Source organism: Tenebrio molitor, unplaced genomic scaffold (genome assembly GCF_963966145.1).
Source record: "Tenebrio molitor unplaced genomic scaffold, icTenMoli1.1 SCAFFOLD_793, whole genome shotgun sequence".
Classification (NCBI taxonomy): Eukaryota; Metazoa; Arthropoda; class Insecta; order Coleoptera; family Tenebrionidae; genus Tenebrio; species Tenebrio molitor.
The window spans coordinates 1-17819 of NW_027184232.1; the positions used below are offsets into that span (position 1 = coordinate 1).

General features: G+C 39.9%; 2 non-coding genes across 2 annotated transcripts; both read left to right on the forward strand.

Annotated features, from left to right (window-relative positions):
- Positions 1-1311: 1311 nt before the first annotated feature.
- On the forward strand, positions 1312-1431 carry LOC138141019 (5S ribosomal RNA). The gene has a single exon (XR_011162921.1). It is a non-coding gene; the product is annotated as a 5S ribosomal RNA (ribosomal RNA).
- A 10341-nt stretch (positions 1432-11772) lies between these two features.
- On the forward strand, positions 11773-11892 carry LOC138141020 (5S ribosomal RNA). Its single transcript, XR_011162922.1, has one exon. It is a non-coding gene; the product is annotated as a 5S ribosomal RNA (ribosomal RNA).
- The last annotated feature ends 5927 nt before the right edge of the window (positions 11893-17819 follow it).

Consider the following 17819-nt stretch of genomic DNA (forward strand, 5'->3'; position numbering starts at 1 on the left):
CTGAACGCGCACCGCGTCCGCCGTCGAAGAAATTGCAGGCCTCGGAATCGTTGCCCGCGTGATGGCATCGTCCTCTTTCCTCGATCACCATCGCCACCGTGTGATCAAGCTGGCCGAACTCGGTTTCCGAAGTTTCCCTGGAGATAGCGAAGTTCGTCTCGGAACGTCGGTGGGTTTCGAATCAGGTACACGCCCCTCCAACCACCAGCCCTAAATCCGGGTCGTCACGGTTTCGATTCGGGACCGACGGTTTACGTCGGCGGTGCGGGGTAGACGCGTCGATTCCGGGAATCCATATTTCGTTCGCCGAAATATTGGTCCATCTCTTCCCGGAATACCGCGCCACCTTCTCGATTTTACGACATCTTCGCGTCGCCAAACGCTTCCGAAACGGTCGAAGCACAGAAAGGACCTGGTGTTCGAACCGAGGCAATTCCGACAACAGGATGCCGCGAACCGCCTCTCCGACGTTCAGGTCGATCGTTTTCGGCGGAAGTTGAAACGGGACGAGTCGACGACGGGTCCCGTTGCCGTCCGGACCCTTCGGGACGGCCGAAAGTCCGTCGAGAGGATCATCCGAAAGGAGACGGTCTTCATCGTCCGACCGATGCCGCACCTACGAGTTTTCCGATATTTTCTTCGACGGATCTTCAGGTTTTCTTCCTTTCTTCCGTCTTTCTCTCTTCGTAATTTCGTGTCCGACCTGCGTCGTCCGAAGTCGGGGTGAAGATCGAAGAAAAAACGCCAAAAATAACAACTCGTCAGCCACGCACACCGCGTTCGAATGTCTAACGGTCCAACTTGGATTTTCGAAGATCGCCGAATCCGAGGGACGATAAATAATAATAATAATAATAATAATGGTAATAAATAATAATGTTAATAATAATAATAATGATATGATGATTATAACGATAATTATTATAGATAGGTAAATAGAAACACAGGTCTCCTCTCGAAAATCGGAACTTCCTGATATTACTTACATATTTCGGTCGATCCAAATGTGGGAATCTCGTCGTCGTCGGAGCAAGCAGCGCGGTGGGTGGGGTGAAATTCTGGATTTTCCACCGCCGCCGGCGGTCGAAAAATGTGCGACGCGGGAGATCGCCAGTCCGTCTAGTAGTCTCTCTTGTCGTTAGAGCGTGACGTGGTGGTTGTTGTGGGATTTCCCGTTAGTTCGGTCCGACGTCGGTCGTCAGAGGGTAAGTGCATACGGAAACGAAACGCATCGCGTTTTGATGTTCATATTCGTGCATCGGAATGTTAAAAGCAATATATTTTACACCAACGATCACACCTAAACACCACGGCAACGGCCATACCACGTTGAAAAGCACCGGTTCTCGTCCGATCACCGAAGTTAAGCAACGTCGGGCGCGGTCAGTACTTGGATGGGTGACCGCTTGGGAACACCGCGTGCCGTTGCCCCCCAACACTTTTTGTTTTTTTTTGAAATCCATAGCAACCACCGAACCGATTTGTTTTTCGTGCAGGTATTCGGAAACATGCACAGACCCGTATCATGTAGATTCATAGCTTTAAGTACTAGATAATTAAGAAAACAATTTTTTTTGTCGATTAATTGTAAACAATTGCAGAATAAAAACTCGTCAAACGGTAAAGGTTGTCGTTCGATCACCGAAGGTAAGCCACGCGGGCAGCGGTCAGCACTTGGACGGGTGACCGGTTCATTATATTCCTTCCGTGAGTTTAACAAAGATAACATATGCAAATGTCGTAAGTGCGACGAGGAAGACGGCGATCTTTTAATGTAAAAAAAATATATATTAGGTTACGCGTACATGCCACTTTGACTGCTGCTTTATTTTTTTGGTTTTTAAATAATTAGAGATCTGAATTCAACATATCAGTTCTATGTTATAATGGACAGACAATGTTGTATTCTTGGCCCCTAACACGTTAAGACCAACATAAAAACTAGAATAACTTACCATTCGTTAAACGTTAAACAATTTCGAACCACGTTTTTTTGAGCTCGAACAAACTCATAACACAACACTCATTTATTAGTCACTGGACCATTGTAAAACGAGAAGAGAGAAAAACCATGCGAAACTATTTTTAAAACGAAGAGAATAAAGGTTTTAAATGGTAGGGCTGTATGACAGACTTGTCAATTATCGTGGGGGGTACGGCTGAGATTTATGACGAAATCGAGTGGCGCCGGCGGTCGGTCACTTTCACGAAAGAGGTCTAAACACGGGTCGTTTACGATACCCTCTGGTTACTAGAAAAGTTCTAGACAGATGTTTGTCGGCTTTTCGAGGTATTTATTTGTGAGTCCAAAGACTCAATGGAGTAATATCGGACTGAAATTCCAAGATTTTGCTGTGTAATCCAAAAAACTATGTTCCTCGTAACATTTAACGATGTGTTAATTCAACTATTATTTTAATTTTTCGTATACGTATTTATACTAAAAAGTACAGCGCTTCCAACAGTGAATTGTGAATTGAAAATGTTTCAAAGAAAGATCGATAGTTTTGAAAAAAATTACATATTAATAAATTTAGATAGATTTAGAAGTATACATTGCACTTACTTTTCAAAATTATTGTACTTCTGATTTGGTTGAAATAACATAATATGTAGCAGTCATAGTTGCGATTGTAGAAAAAATCTTGTGTACATTGCAGTCGCGGCTGGTGTTGGGTAAAACCTTTATTTTTTAGGGGGTCATTACCCAAATGACCTCATGGACCAGCCGTTCCTGTTAGGTTTTATATATCAAATTGATTCGTCTGTCTTTTTCATCATGCCTTCGAAAAGCGAGCTCCTGTTTCGCCAAAGTAACTGTGACGTCAATTAAATACGATAATAAAATTCGGTTTTTCCCATCTTCTTTTCGTATCCCACCTCCACCCGGCGGCAGTAGTGCAGTGCTTATCAACATAATTACCGGCGTCTCGCCTCCACATTTTGACTTTTTTGTGTTTTATGTGTTCTCTAAGTCCAAAATTTTTAAATTTTTAAAAAGAGATTGCGGTACTATTCCTGTTGCTGAAATTATAATAATATATTTATTAATTTTTGTATTATATGTCTGTGTTATATTGTGTGAATTTGGAACAGCTATATCTAAAAGATATGCTTGCTTTTGTTGTTTATTTAAAATAATAATGTCTGGTCTGTTATGCTGAATGTGAATGTCAGTTAAAACTGTGCGATCAAAATATAATTTGTAATTGTCATTTTCTAAACAACTTTCTGGTTTATAAATGTAATGTGGTTGTGTATCCTTTAATAAATTGAATTTAACTGCTAAATTCATGTGTATAATTTTTGCGAATATATCATGACGTTTTTTATATTCGCTGTGAGCCAAAACGGTGCAAGATCTTGTATTGCAAATATAAAACCCTCAGCTCTTTAAAATATCTCCCATGTAAAGACTTTTGTTTTATATTTGCTATAGTGTCATATCACGAGCTCTATTGAGAAAATAATTTTTTAGTGAAGCAATTTGATTGTGTTGTAGAATTTCTAGATTTGAAAAACCCCTACCACCATTTTCGCGTGGTAAATTAAATCTTTCAACAGCAGATTTGGGGTGATGTTTACAAAATTTTGTAAAGAGAACTCTAGTTTGAATATTTATATTCTTTAAATTAGTTTTGGACCATTTTATAACACCAAAAGAATAGATTTAATTTTATAATTGAATGTTGAATATGATTTGATTGATTAATACCTAAATATTTATAAAATTCTCCTTTATTTAAATTTTTAATGATTTCTCCTTCTTTAGTTATATATTCTAAATTTTCGTAATGACCACGACATATTGATTGATTTTCAGTTATTGTTAAGTTTTATGTCATCCATATAAAGAAGGTGATTTAATTTAATATTAATTTTATAAATTTTAAGAATTTTAATTAACCATGAATGTGGTACTGAATCATAGGCTTTTTTGTAGTCTATGAATTGTTGTTGCATTATTTTCCAAACGTTTGAGACTTAAAATATTCGTCAAATGTTCTTCTTTTTTTAAATCAGAATACCCCTGACAAATCCGAACATTTTGTTTTGCGGTAGATAAAAATAAACATGGGCCAAGACAGAATATTAATATTCGGTGTGGAATTTTCCTGCGTTCTTGTTCATTTCTATCGAAGTGCTCACGAAAAGTTGTGAATATCAACACTTTGTAATTGTCGTAGTGAAAAATAAAAAAGATAGCTATGGGGCACAACTTATTTCGCACTTCATTAGAAAAGTAACAGTATTAAAATAAAAAAAATATTTTTCTAAATTTCGAACGTTAGGTCTATCCTGACCAGCCGCCAATTAGTGGTATTATTTTATTTTTTGCTGTTTTCCACAATAGTTATTTTTATATTAAATATAAACAATATTTTTTCTATCATTGATTCAAAAAATTGAAATTAAAAATTCAAATTTTTGAAGGAACTCTGAAGTTTCAATGCAGTGACCATGTTGCTAGGTAACTAATAAAAAACAGTGCGTGAAATGAAAAACAGAAATAGTCGTATGCGTTTTGTATGGTTTCTATGGTTTCGATCTTACTAACAATGCAATGAAAATGACCCACTTCAGGCACAGATAACTATGCGTGAATTTCAATTTTTTGAATCAATTATATAAAAACAAAATTGATTTGGCGGCCGCTACACAAAAGTGGTGGGAGGCGAGAACCTGTTTCCGCCGGTCTCCGTTTATGACACAGCTGACGGAAATCTTGTTCTTTTTTTTTCGTTTATTGTTAATTTTAAAATTAATAAATTTTCCCTGGATACGTATTCGACTTATCCGGTACGAGTTATTTTTAAATTAACTTAATGGCCCGTTGCTCTTGTTCTTTTTATCGTTTTATCGTTAGCAATAGTACAATACTCACGCATTTTTAATCTAAAATTAACAAAACTTGAATGGATCGGGATTATCACACTTCTGAATTGAAGTTTTCATTCGTTTAAAATATAATTGATAGTAATACGTAATGCGGATTGCCTAAACGTTGCTTCCATCACGTCAACATCACACATTCACGTTCGCCCGTAGAAATGGCGTGATGCACACGAAATCGATCCAAAAAGGCTCATAATATTTGTGTCACGCGAATCTACGTCGAAAACTAGAAAAAAAAAAAATTCAATTCGAATTTCAATAATCGAAACGATGCGTCGTCGATACTAAACGTAGGTAGTAACTAAAGTGTGATCGGGTGCGATAAAAGTGTCCGTCAATAATCATCATCCGACAATCATTTAATAGACGAACGCTAATTTTTGGCACTCACTCGGACGACAGAACCAGTCCAGACGGAAACCGGGGCGCGGGGTGGGTGGGTGGTTGTATGTCCGTGAATCTGTCCGGCGCGCGTCAACATTTCAGTTATCGTCGCGAGAGTTAAAACGAAAGGTGGTTAGTGTGAAAGTGACGTTTTTTCGTGGAGACACGTTATGAAGGGTGAGTACCTAATATAATATAAAACCAACCGAAAACCCACAATAGTGCCCCGGTTTATTATCGTGAATAGGTGTTTGGTAAATATTTTCTGTATTCCAACTAGCAAGTCTTTTATCAAAAAACTCCGGCAACATGGCTATTGTGGTATTATTGATACCACCTAACTGAAGAATGATTAAAAAGATTATAAAGTTAATAACTAAGTCGACGATTTTATCGGGAAATTGAACGGAGAAACAAAAATAGCTCTTAGCGACAGTTGCCTGAAGTCGCAAATAACGGCGATTGACGAAATCACGTTTTTTTTATTTTAATTCCAATGAACAATACACAGGGTCACAATTATCTGTTATGTATTCTATAATGTTTTGCAAAGTAAATAATGTGAGTTGTCATGCGTAATATTAATTAGCTAAGTAATTTTTGCAAGTATTTTATGTCAGATATGCAATGTATAATAACGTAATGTTGCAAAGTATTTTAATTTTTATGCTAGGTAGAGATAATAAAATAGAAAATGATTTAGGAACATAAAAAATCTCATTAAAACAGGAACAATTGAAATTAAAATAAACATAACATTCTGTACTAAAGTACAGTTTTGTTCACTCCTTTTTTCAAAGTCTTCTGTCCTCTCATTTGCACATACTGCTATTCCAAAACAGTGAAATTGTCTGTTTCAGGGAATCCTTAACGTTCCTTGCTAATGTCAACAACGTTTTCGATGAAACAAAGAGTCGGAAAAATGTCGGCTCATTGTATTCAATAACATACGCGACTACAAAACCATCTGTATCATTTGTAGGAATCGCGGTTTTTTCGATGAGAATTCGTTCTAATTTTTTCTTTCTTAAAAAAGCTAAGTAATTTTAATTTCACTAAAGATGAACATTTAGGCTATATGCTGGGTAATGCAAATCCATCAACCATCAACTAGGTTGTTCAGCAGATGTACGATTGTTTATTTGATTTCTTCTTCCGAAGAGTTGTATTCTGGCAAAATAGAAATTTATTCATAACATAACCTCAATCAACTAAATTATTTCGAATACAATAACCACATAACTACAAGTTGGATAGGCATGGGTGCAAAATACCGATAATGCATGAAACCTAAAGGGCCTACTGTTCATCCAATATATTTACATAGCTTAAATAGCATGTTTATTTTTTATAGAAAAATTTTGCATTTCTCGCTTTCTTAAACTGTATGTAACATTTTTCATATTTTTTCGCTGTCATAATGACATAATAAAAGTTAATTAAAAATCGCTGTTTCACGTCTTTTTCTTTTTTGTTCGAGAGTTTTTGTGGTTCTGAAAAGAACCGTTTATAAATGTGTCGAAAACGAAAAACATCTATTTCGAACTGGTGTACTTGGTGACGGCTTTGGTACCTTCGGAGACGGCGTGCTTGGCCAACTCACCGGGCAACAACAGACGCACGGCAGTTTGAATTTCTCTGCTGGTGATCGTCGAACGTTTGTTGTAGTGTGCCAGACGGGAAGCTTCAGCGGCGATACGTTCGAAGATGTCGTTCACGAAACTGTTCATTATGCTCATAGCCTTACTAGAGATACCGGTGTCGGGATGGACTTGTTTCAACACCTTGTAGATGTAGATGGCATAGCTCTCCTTCCTCCTGCGCTTCTTTTTTTTGTCGCTCTTGGAAATGTTCTTCTGAGCTTTCCCGGCCTTCTTGGCTGCCTTACCACTTGTCTTCGGCGGCATTTTTCAATTCAATTCGATTCAACAAACTCGCGAACTGCTCTGACTCGTGTGCGTGCGTTAACTTTGCACCACCACCTTTCTGATAGGTAGTGTGTTCACCAGAACCCCACCTGAAAACGGGCTCCCACCAATCGTCACGTCCTATTCTCCTATCACGGAGGCTATAAATTCGAAGCACAGCTACCAGCTTTTACAATCGACGAGTCCCGTCCGTCAGTTTTATTACTTCTCGTGGTGTCTAACGAACGAACTTAAAATGTCAGGTCGCGGTAAAGGAGGTAAAGTGAAGGGAAAAGCGAAATCCCGTTCGAGCCGTGCCGGTCTCCAGTTTCCGGTGGGTAGGATACATCGTCTTCTCAGAAAAGGAAATTACGCGGAACGCGTCGGTGCAGGAGCTCCCGTCTATTTGGCCGCCGTCATGGAGTACTTAGCCGCCGAAGTTCTAGAATTGGCAGGAAACGCTGCCCGTGACAACAAGAAGACACGTATTATACCGCGTCATCTGCAGCTGGCCATCAGAAACGACGAGGAATTGAACAAACTCCTGTCCGGAGTTACGATCGCCCAAGGCGGTGTCTTACCCAACATTCAGGCCGTACTTTTACCCAAAAAAACCGAGAAGAAACCTTAAACGAACGATCGATCCATCTCCGTGGCGAAAACTCAAAATATCGGCCCTTCTCAGGGCCACTATAGCTTTTTTTTTTCGTAAAATGACCGATGCATCTTTTCTTTTTGTATTATTATCATTGCGGTCGTCAATTTGGCTGTATGAAGAAAGATTTACGACTGCAATGCCAAAAGGAAAGCAAGGGGTGTTTACGATCTTGGTACATTTATCAGGTAGTCCGTTGTTTCTCGAAAGAACATCATGTTTCTTTTTTTTCCTCTTATTTTTATTTTGTGGTTCTGAAAAGAACCGATTTTGTATTTCGTATTTTATTCTGGTTTTCTCGAACGGTGAAGAGCGCCAGGAAATTAACCTCCGAAACCGTAGAGGGTGCGTCCTTGACGTTTCAAAGCGTAGACGACGTCCATCGCTGTCACGGTTTTACGTTTGGCGTGTTCCGTGTAGGTGACGGCATCTCGGATGACATTTTCCAAGAACACTTTCAGGACTCCGCGAGTTTCTTCGTAGATCAAACCGGAAATACGTTTCACGCCGCCACGACGAGCCAATCTTCTGATAGCGGGTTTCGTGATGCCCTGGATGTTGTCACGCAGGACTTTGCGATGACGCTTCGCTCCTCCTTTTCCCAATCCTTTGCCTCCTTTACCGCGACCGGTCATCTTTTCAGATTATTTCAACTGACACAAAATACCTGCACACCTCGTCCCTAGGAAGTCAACTACCGCAAAATTTCAACTAACGGAGCCTTATATAGATTCAACGGTTCACCATCGACCAATCGACGAAGTCAGCCGTTGACTTTGTTCACGTATAAAAGTACAATTTAATATGGCGGAATTTTTAGTACCCGTTTACCTTTCGACGCGTGCACGTCTAACGATCGTCAGTTTTGTTTTTCATTCGTTTCATTCGAAATGGCCAGGACCAAGCAGACCGCACGCAAGTCCACCGGAGGAAAAGCCCCCAGGAAACAACTGGCTACCAAAGCGGCCAGGAAAAGCGCTCCCGCCACTGGCGGCGTCAAGAAGCCCCACCGTTACAGACCTGGTACCGTGGCTCTGCGTGAGATCCGTCGTTACCAGAAAAGTACCGAGTTGCTCATCCGCAAGCTTCCCTTTCAACGTTTGGTGAGGGAGATCGCTCAGGATTTCAAAACCGATTTGCGCTTCCAAAGCTCCGCCGTGATGGCCCTCCAGGAAGCGAGCGAAGCTTACTTGGTCGGTCTGTTCGAGGACACGAATTTGTGCGCCATCCACGCCAAACGTGTAACCATCATGCCAAAGGACATCCAACTTGCCAGACGTATTCGGGGTGAACGCGCTTAAATTTTTCCACATCGTGTTTCGGAAGAACAACAACATCCCGAGAAAAACGAAACACGAATTTTATAACAAAAAAATCGGTTCTTTTCAGAACCTCAAACCTTACAGGCAAAAAAAAAAAAATATATCGCCCTTCAACCGGAAATGAATAAAATAAAAATGTCAATAATCGGTCGGTCCTCTCGATTCGGGTTGGGTTGCGGTCGTTCGTAAAATTTTATTGCATCCTGTCATCACCTACCTGCCAGCTGATGCTATCTATTTTATTTGGTTTCGCCGTAAGGATAGTTTTATTTCTTTTTTTCGTCGTAGATTATCGTGTGGCCCTGAAAAGGGCCATTTGTGCGTGCCCCGTTGCCGGTAGTACGATGATGACGTCGGAACGAGGCACAGCCGAACGAACATGAGTCGAGTATCCATCCACGTTTCTCACTTTTTCCTCTTCGGCGAAGCGGCCTTTTTCACCTTGACAGGAATGGCTTTGGCTGTCTTGGGTTTGGGTGCTTTGGGTTTTTTAGTCGGACCAGCCTTGTTAGATTTCTTCGCTTTGGAAGGCGATCGGGGTTTCGGGGCGGCTCTAGTTTTCTTTTCTGCCGAGGAGGCGGCCGATTTCTTGGCTTTCGCTGCGGCGGCGGAGGCAGCGACGGCGCTCTTCTTTTCGGCAGCAGTCTTCTTCGCTTTGGGGGAGGCTTGTTTTTTGGCTGTCTTCGAGGAAGCCTTGTCGGAAGTCGTCGCGACGGCGGTACGTTTGGCGGATGATTTTTTCGTCTTGGATGCGGCGGACGAAGCGGGTTTCCTCTTGTCGGAGGCGGAGGCGACTTTGGCACCACCGGAGGTGGACGAGGCGAGCTTGAACGAACCCGACGCGCCCTTACCTTTCGTCTGAACCAGAGATCCCGACGCCACGGCGCCTTTCAGATATTTCTTGATGAAAGGGGCGACCTTTTCGGCGTCGACTTTGTAATTTGCGGCGACGAACTTCTTGATGGCCTGAAGAGACGATCCTCCGCGTTCCTTGAGTCCCTTGATGGCGTTGTTTACCATCTCGGATGTCGGAGGATGGGACGGTTTCGCCCTGGGATTTTTCGCTTTTTTCTCTTTCTTCGCGTGGGATTGAGGGGTGGCAGCGGAACCGGTGGTGACCGATGATGCTGTTTGATTTTCGACGTCGGCCATCTTTCACGTTAAAACGTTAAAAGTTAATAATAATTATTGAAAAAACACTTGCTCACACACGTACACTTCGAGCACCTCGTGAACGAGAATTGAACAAAAAAATTTTCTAAGTCTTTATAAAATAGTCGCCACTGCGGACGGAAGACTAAACGCGCACCGCGTCCGCCGTCGAAGAAATTGCAGGCCTCGGAATCGTTGCCCGCGTGATGGCATCGTCCTCTTTCCTCGATCACCATCGCCACCGTGTGATCAAGCTGGCCGAACTCGGTTTCCGAAGTTTCCCTGGAGATAGCGAAGTTCGTCTCGGAACGTCGGTGGGTTTCGAATCAGGTACACGCCCCTCCAACCACCAGCCCTAAATCCGGGTCGTCACGGTTTCGATTCGGGACCGACGGTTTACGTCGGCGGTGCGGGGTAGACGCGTCGATTCCGGGAATCCATATTTCGTTCGCCGAAATATTGGTCCATCTCTTCCCGGAATACCGCGCCACCTTCTCGATTTTACGACATCTTCGCGTCGCCAAACGCTTCCGAAACGGTCGAAGCACAGAAAGGACCTGGTGTTCGAACCGAGGCAATTCCGACAACAGGATGCCGCGAACCGCCTCTCCGACGTTCAGGTCGATCGTTTTCGGCGGAAGTTGAAACGGGACGAGTCGACGACGGGTCCCGTTGCCGTCCGGACCCTTCGGGACGGCCGAAAGTCCGTCGAGAGGATCATCCGAAAGGAGACGGTCTTCATCGTCCGACCGATGCCGCACCTACGAGTTTTCCGATATTTTCTTCGACGGATCTTCAGGTTTTCTTCCTTTCTTCCGTCTTTCTCTCTTCGTAATTTCGTGTCCGACCTGCGTCGTCCGAAGTCGGGGTGAAGATCGAAGAAAAAACGCCAAAAATAACAACTCGTCAGCCACGCACACCGCGTTCGAATGTCTAACGGTCCAACTTGGATTTTCGAAGATCGCCGAATCCGAGGGACGATAAATAATAATAATAATAATAATAATGGTAATAAATAATAATGTTAATAATAATAATAATGATATGATGATTATAACGATAATTATTATAGATAGGTAAATAGAAACACAGGTCTCCTCTCGAAAATCGGAACTTCCTGATATTACTTACATATTTCGGTCGATCCAAATGTGGGAATCTCGTCGTCGTCGGAGCAAGCAGCGCGGTGGGTGGGGTGAAATTCTGGATTTTCCACCGCCGCCGGCGGTCGAAAAATGTGCGACGCGGGAGATCGCCAGTCCGTCTAGTAGTCTCTCTTGTCGTTAGAGCGTGACGTGGTGGTTGTTGTGGGATTTCCCGTTAGTTCGGTCCGACGTCGGTCGTCAGAGGGTAAGTGCATACGGAAACGAAACGCATCGCGTTTTGATGTTCATATTCGTGCATCGGAATGTTAAAAGCAATATATTTTACACCAACGATCACACCTAAACACCACGGCAACGGCCATACCACGTTGAAAAGCACCGGTTCTCGTCCGATCACCGAAGTTAAGCAACGTCGGGCGCGGTCAGTACTTGGATGGGTGACCGCTTGGGAACACCGCGTGCCGTTGCCCCCCAACACTTTTTGTTTTTTTTTGAAATCCATAGCAACCACCGAACCGATTTGTTTTTCGTGCAGGTATTCGGAAACATGCACAGACCCGTATCATGTAGATTCATAGCTTTAAGTACTAGATAATTAAGAAAACAATTTTTTTTGTCGATTAATTGTAAACAATTGCAGAATAAAAACTCGTCAAACGGTAAAGGTTGTCGTTCGATCACCGAAGGTAAGCCACGCGGGCAGCGGTCAGCACTTGGACGGGTGACCGGTTCATTATATTCCTTCCGTGAGTTTAACAAAGATAACATATGCAAATGTCGTAAGTGCGACGAGGAAGACGGCGATCTTTTAATGTAAAAAAAAATATATATTAGGTTACGCGTACATGCCACTTTGACTGCTGCTTTATTTTTTTGGTTTTTAAATAATTAGAGATCTGAATTCAACATATCAGTTCTATGTTATAATGGACAGACAATGTTGTATTCTTGGCCCCTAACACGTTAAGACCAACATAAAAACTAGAATAACTTACCATTCGTTAAACGTTAAACAATTTCGAACCACGTTTTTTTGAGCTCGAACAAACTCATAACACAACACTCATTTATTAGTCACGGACCATTGTAAAACGAGAAGAGAGAAAAACCATGCGAAACTATTTTTAAAACGAAGAGAATAAAGGTTTTAAATGGTAGGGCTGTATGACAGACTTGTCAATTATCGTGGGGGGTACGGCTGAGATTTATGACGAAATCGAGCGGCGCCGGCGGTCGGTCACTTTCACGAAAGAGGTCTAAACACGGGTCGTTTACGATACCCTCTGGTTACTAGAAAAGTTCTAGACAGATGTTTGTCGGCTTTTCGAGGTATTTATTTGTGAGTCCAAAGACTCAATGGAGTAATATCGGACTGAAATTCCAAGATTTTGCTGTGTAATCCAAAAAACTATGTTCCTCGTAACATTTAACGATGTGTTAATTCAACTATTATTTTAATTTTTCGTATACGTATTTATACTAAAAAGTACAGCGCTTCCAACAGTGAATTGTGAATTGAAAATGTTTCAAAGAAAGATCGATAGTTTTGAAAAAAATTACATATTAATAAATTTAGATAGATTTAGAAGTATACATTGCACTTACTTTTCAAAATTATTGTACTTCTGATTTGGTTGAAATAACATAATATGTAGCAGTCATAGTCTTGTGTACATTGCAGTCGCGGCTGGTGTTGGGTAAAACCTTTATTTTTTAGGGGGTCATTACCCAAATGACCTCATGGACCAGCCGTTCCTGTTAGGTTTTATATATCAAATTGATTCGTCTGTCTTTTTCATCATGCCTTCGAAAAGCGAGCTCCTGTTTCGCCAAAGTAACTGTGACGTCAATTAAATACGATAATAAAATTCGGTTTTTCCGAACTTATTGTGAGTGAGAGCAGTGAGAGCATCTTCTTTTCGTATCCCACCTCCACCCGGCGGCAGTAGTGCAGTGCTTATCAACATAATTACCGGCGTCTCGCCTCCACATTTTGACTTTTTTGTGTTTTATGTGTTCTCTAAGTCCAAAATTTTTAAATTTTTAAAAAGAGATTGCGGTACTATTCCTGTTGCTGAAATTATAATAATATATTTATTAATTTTTGTATTATATGTCTGTGTTATATTGTGTGAATTTGGAACAGCTATATCTAAAAGATATGCTTGCTTTTGTTGTTTATTTAAAATAATAATGTCTGGTCTGTTATGCTGAATGTGAATGTCAGTTAAAACTGTGCGATCAAAATATAATTTGTAATTGTCATTTTCTAAACAACTTTCTGGTTTATAAATGTAATGTGGTTGTGTATCCTTTAATAAATTGAATTTAACTGCTAAATTCATGTGTATAATTTTTGCGAATATATCATGACGTTTTTTATATTCGCTGTGAGCCAAAACGGTGCAAGATCTTGTATTGCAAATATAAAACCCTCAGCTCTTTAAAATATCTCCCATGTAAAGACTTTTGTTTTATATTTGCTATAGTGTCATATCACGAGCTCTATTGAGAAAATAATTTTTTAGTGAAGCAATTTGATTGTGTTGTAGAATTTCTAGATTTGAAAAACCCCTACCACCATTTTCGCGTGGTAAATTAAATCTTTCAACAGCAGATTTGGGGTGATGTTTACAAAATTTTGTAAAGAGAACTCTAGTTTGAATATTTATATTCTTTAAATTAGTTTTGGACCATTTTATAACACCAAAAGAATAGATTTAATTTGATTTGATTGATTAATACCTAAATATTTATAAAATTCTCCTTTATTTAAATTTTTAATGATTTCTCCTTCTTTAGTTATATATTCTAAATTTTCGTAATGACCACGACATATTGATTGATTTTCAGTTATTGTTAAGTTTTATGTCATCCATATAAAGAAGGTGATTTAATTTAATATTAATTTTATAAATTTTAAGAATTTTAATTAACCATGAATGTGGTACTGAATCATAGGCTTTTTTGTAGTCTATGAATTGTTGTTGCATTATTTTCCAAACGTTTGAGACTTAAAATATTCGTCAAATGTTCTTCTTTTTTTAAATCAGAATACCCCTGACAAATCCGAACATTTTGTTTTGCGGTAGATAAAAGTAAACATGGGCCAAGACAGAATATTAATATTCGGTGTGGAATTTTCCTGCGTTCTTGTTCATTTCTATCGAAGTGCTCACGAAAAGTTGTGAATATCAACACTTTGTAATTGTCGTAGTGAAAAATAAAAAAGATAGCTATGGGGCACAACTTATTTCGCACTTCATTAGAAAAGTAACAGTATTAAAATAAAAAAAATATTTTTCTAAATTTCGAACGTTAGGTCTATCCTGACCAGCCGCCAATTAGTGGTATTATTTTATTTTTTGCTGTTTTCCACAATAGTTATTTTTATATTAAATCATTGATTCAAAAAATTGAAATTAAAAATTCAAATTTTTGAAGGAACTCTGAAGTTTCAATGCAGTGACCATGTTGCTAGGTAACTAATAAAAAACAGTGCGTGAAATGAAAAACAGAAATAGTCGTATGCGTTTTGTATGGTTTCTATGGTTTCGATCTTACTAACAATGCAATGAAAATGACCCACTTCAGGCACAGATAACTATGCGTGAATTTCAATTTTTTGAATCAATTATATAAAAACAAAATTGATTTGGCGGCCGCTACACAAAAGTGGTGGGAGGCGAGAACCTGTTTCCGCCGGTCAATTTTAAAATTAATAAATTTTCCCTGGATACGTATTCGACTTATCCGGTACGAGTTATTTTTAAATTAACTTAATGGCCCGTTGCTCTTGTTCTTTTTACATTGAATATGCGATGTTTTGGCATCGTTAGCAATAGTACAATACTCACGCATTTTTAATCTAAAATTAACAAAACTTGAATGGATCGGGATTATCACACTTCTGAATTGAAGTTTTCATTCGTTTAAAATATAATTGATAGTAATACGTAATGCGGATTGCCTAAACGTTGCTTCCATCACGTCAACATCACACATTCACGTTCGCCCGTAGAAATGGCGTGATGCACACGAAATCGATCCAAAAAGGCTCATAATATTTGTGTCACGCGAATCTACGTCGAAAACTAGAAAAAAAAAAATTCAATTCGAATTTCAATAATCGAAACGATGCGTCGTCGATACTAAACGTAGGTAGTAACTAAAGTGTGATCGGGTGCGATAAAAGTGTCCGTCAATAATCATCATCCGACAATCATTTAATAGACGAACGCTAATTTTTGGCACTCACTCGGACGACAGAACCAGTCCAGACGGAAACCGGGGCGCGGGGTGGGTGGGTGGTTGTATGTCCGTGAATCTGTCCGGCGCGCGTCAACATTTCAGTTATCGTCGCGAGAGTTAAAACGAAAGGTGGTTAGTGTGAAAGTGACGTTTTTTCGTGGAGACACGTTACGAAGGGTGAGTACCTAATATAATATAAAACCAACCGAAAACCCACAATAGTGCCCCGGTTTATTATCGTGAATAGGTGTTTGGTAAATATTTTCTGTATTCCAACTAGCAAGTCTTTTATCAAAAAACTCCGGCAACATGGCTATTGTGGTATTGTTGATACCACCTAACTGAAGAACTTAGTTAATAACTAAGTCGACGATTTTATCGGGAAATTGAACGGAGAAACAAAAATAGCTCTTAGCGACAGTTGCCTGAAGTCGCAAATAACGGCGATTGACGAAATCACGTTTTTTTTATTTTAATTCCAATGAACAATACACAGGGTCACAATTATCTGTTATGTATTCTATAATGTTTTGCAAAGTAAATAATGTGAGTTGTCATGCGTAATATTAATTAGCTAAGTAATTTTTGCAAGTATTTTATGTCAGATATGCAATGTATAATAACGTAATGTTGCAAAGTATTTTAATTTTTATGCTAGGTAGAGATAATAACTCGACAATAACTCTTCTCTAATGAAAAAAAAAATAGAAAATGATTTAGGAACATAAAAAATCTCATTAAAACAGGAACAATTGAAATTAAAATAAACATAACATTCTGTACTAAAGTACAGTTTTGTTCACTCCTTTTTTCAAAGTCTTCTGTCCTCTCATTTGCACATACTGCTATTCCAAAACAGTGAAATTGTCTGTTTCAGGGAATCCTTAACGTTCCTTGCTAATGTCAACAACGTTTTCGATGAAACAAAGAGTCGGAAAAATGTCGGCTCATTGTATTCAATAACATACGCGACTACAAAACCATCTGTATCATTTGTAGGAATCGCGGTTTTTTCGATGAGAATTCGTTCTAATTTTTTCTTTCTTAAAAAAGCTAAGTAATTTTAATTTCACTAAAGATGAACATTTAGGCTATATGCTGGGTAATGCAAATCCATCAACCATCAACTAGGTTGTTCAGCAGATGTACGATTGTTTATTTGATTTCTTCTTCCGAAGAGTTGTATTCTGGCAAAATAGAAATTTATTCATAACATAACCTCAATCAACTAAATTATTTCGAATACAATAACCACATAACTACAAGTTGGATAGGCATGGGTGCAAAATACCGATAATGCATGAAACCTAATAATAATAATAATGACATAATAAAAGTTAATTAAAAATCGCTGTTTCACGTCTTTTTCTTTTTTGTTCGAGAGTTTTTGTGGTTCTGAAAAGAACCGTTTATAAATGTGTCGAAAACGAAAAACATCTATTTCGAACTGGTGTACTTGGTGACGGCTTTGGTACCTTCGGAGACGGCGTGCTTGGCCAACTCACCGGGCAACAACAGACGCACGGCAGTTTGAATTTCTCTGCTGGTGATCGTCGAACGTTTGTTGTAGTGTGCCAGACGGGAAGCTTCAGCGGCGATACGTTCGAAGATGTCGTTCACGAAACTGTTCATTATGCTCATAGCCTTACTAGAGATACCGGTGTCGGGATGGACTTGTTTCAACACCTTGTAGATGTAGATGGCATAGCTCTCCTTCCTCCTGCGCTTCTTTTTTTTGTCGCTCTTGGAAATGTTCTTCTGAGCTTTCCCGGCCTTCTTGGCTGCCTTACCACTTGTCTTCGGCGGCATTTTTCAATTCAATTCGATTCAACAAACTCGCGAACTGCTCTGACTCGTGTGCGTGCGTTAACTTTGCACCACCACCTTTCTGATAGGTAGTGTGTTCACCAGAACCCCACCTGAAAACGGGCTCCCACCAATCGTCACGTCCTATTCTCCTATCACGGAGGCTATAAATTCGAAGCACAGCTACCAGCTTTTACAATCGACGAGTCCCGTCCGTCAGTTTTATTACTTCTCGTGGTGTCTAACGAACGAACTTAAAATGTCAGGTCGCGGTAAAGGAGGTAAAGTGAAGGGAAAAGCGAAATCCCGTTCGAGCCGTGCCGGTCTCCAGTTTCCGGTG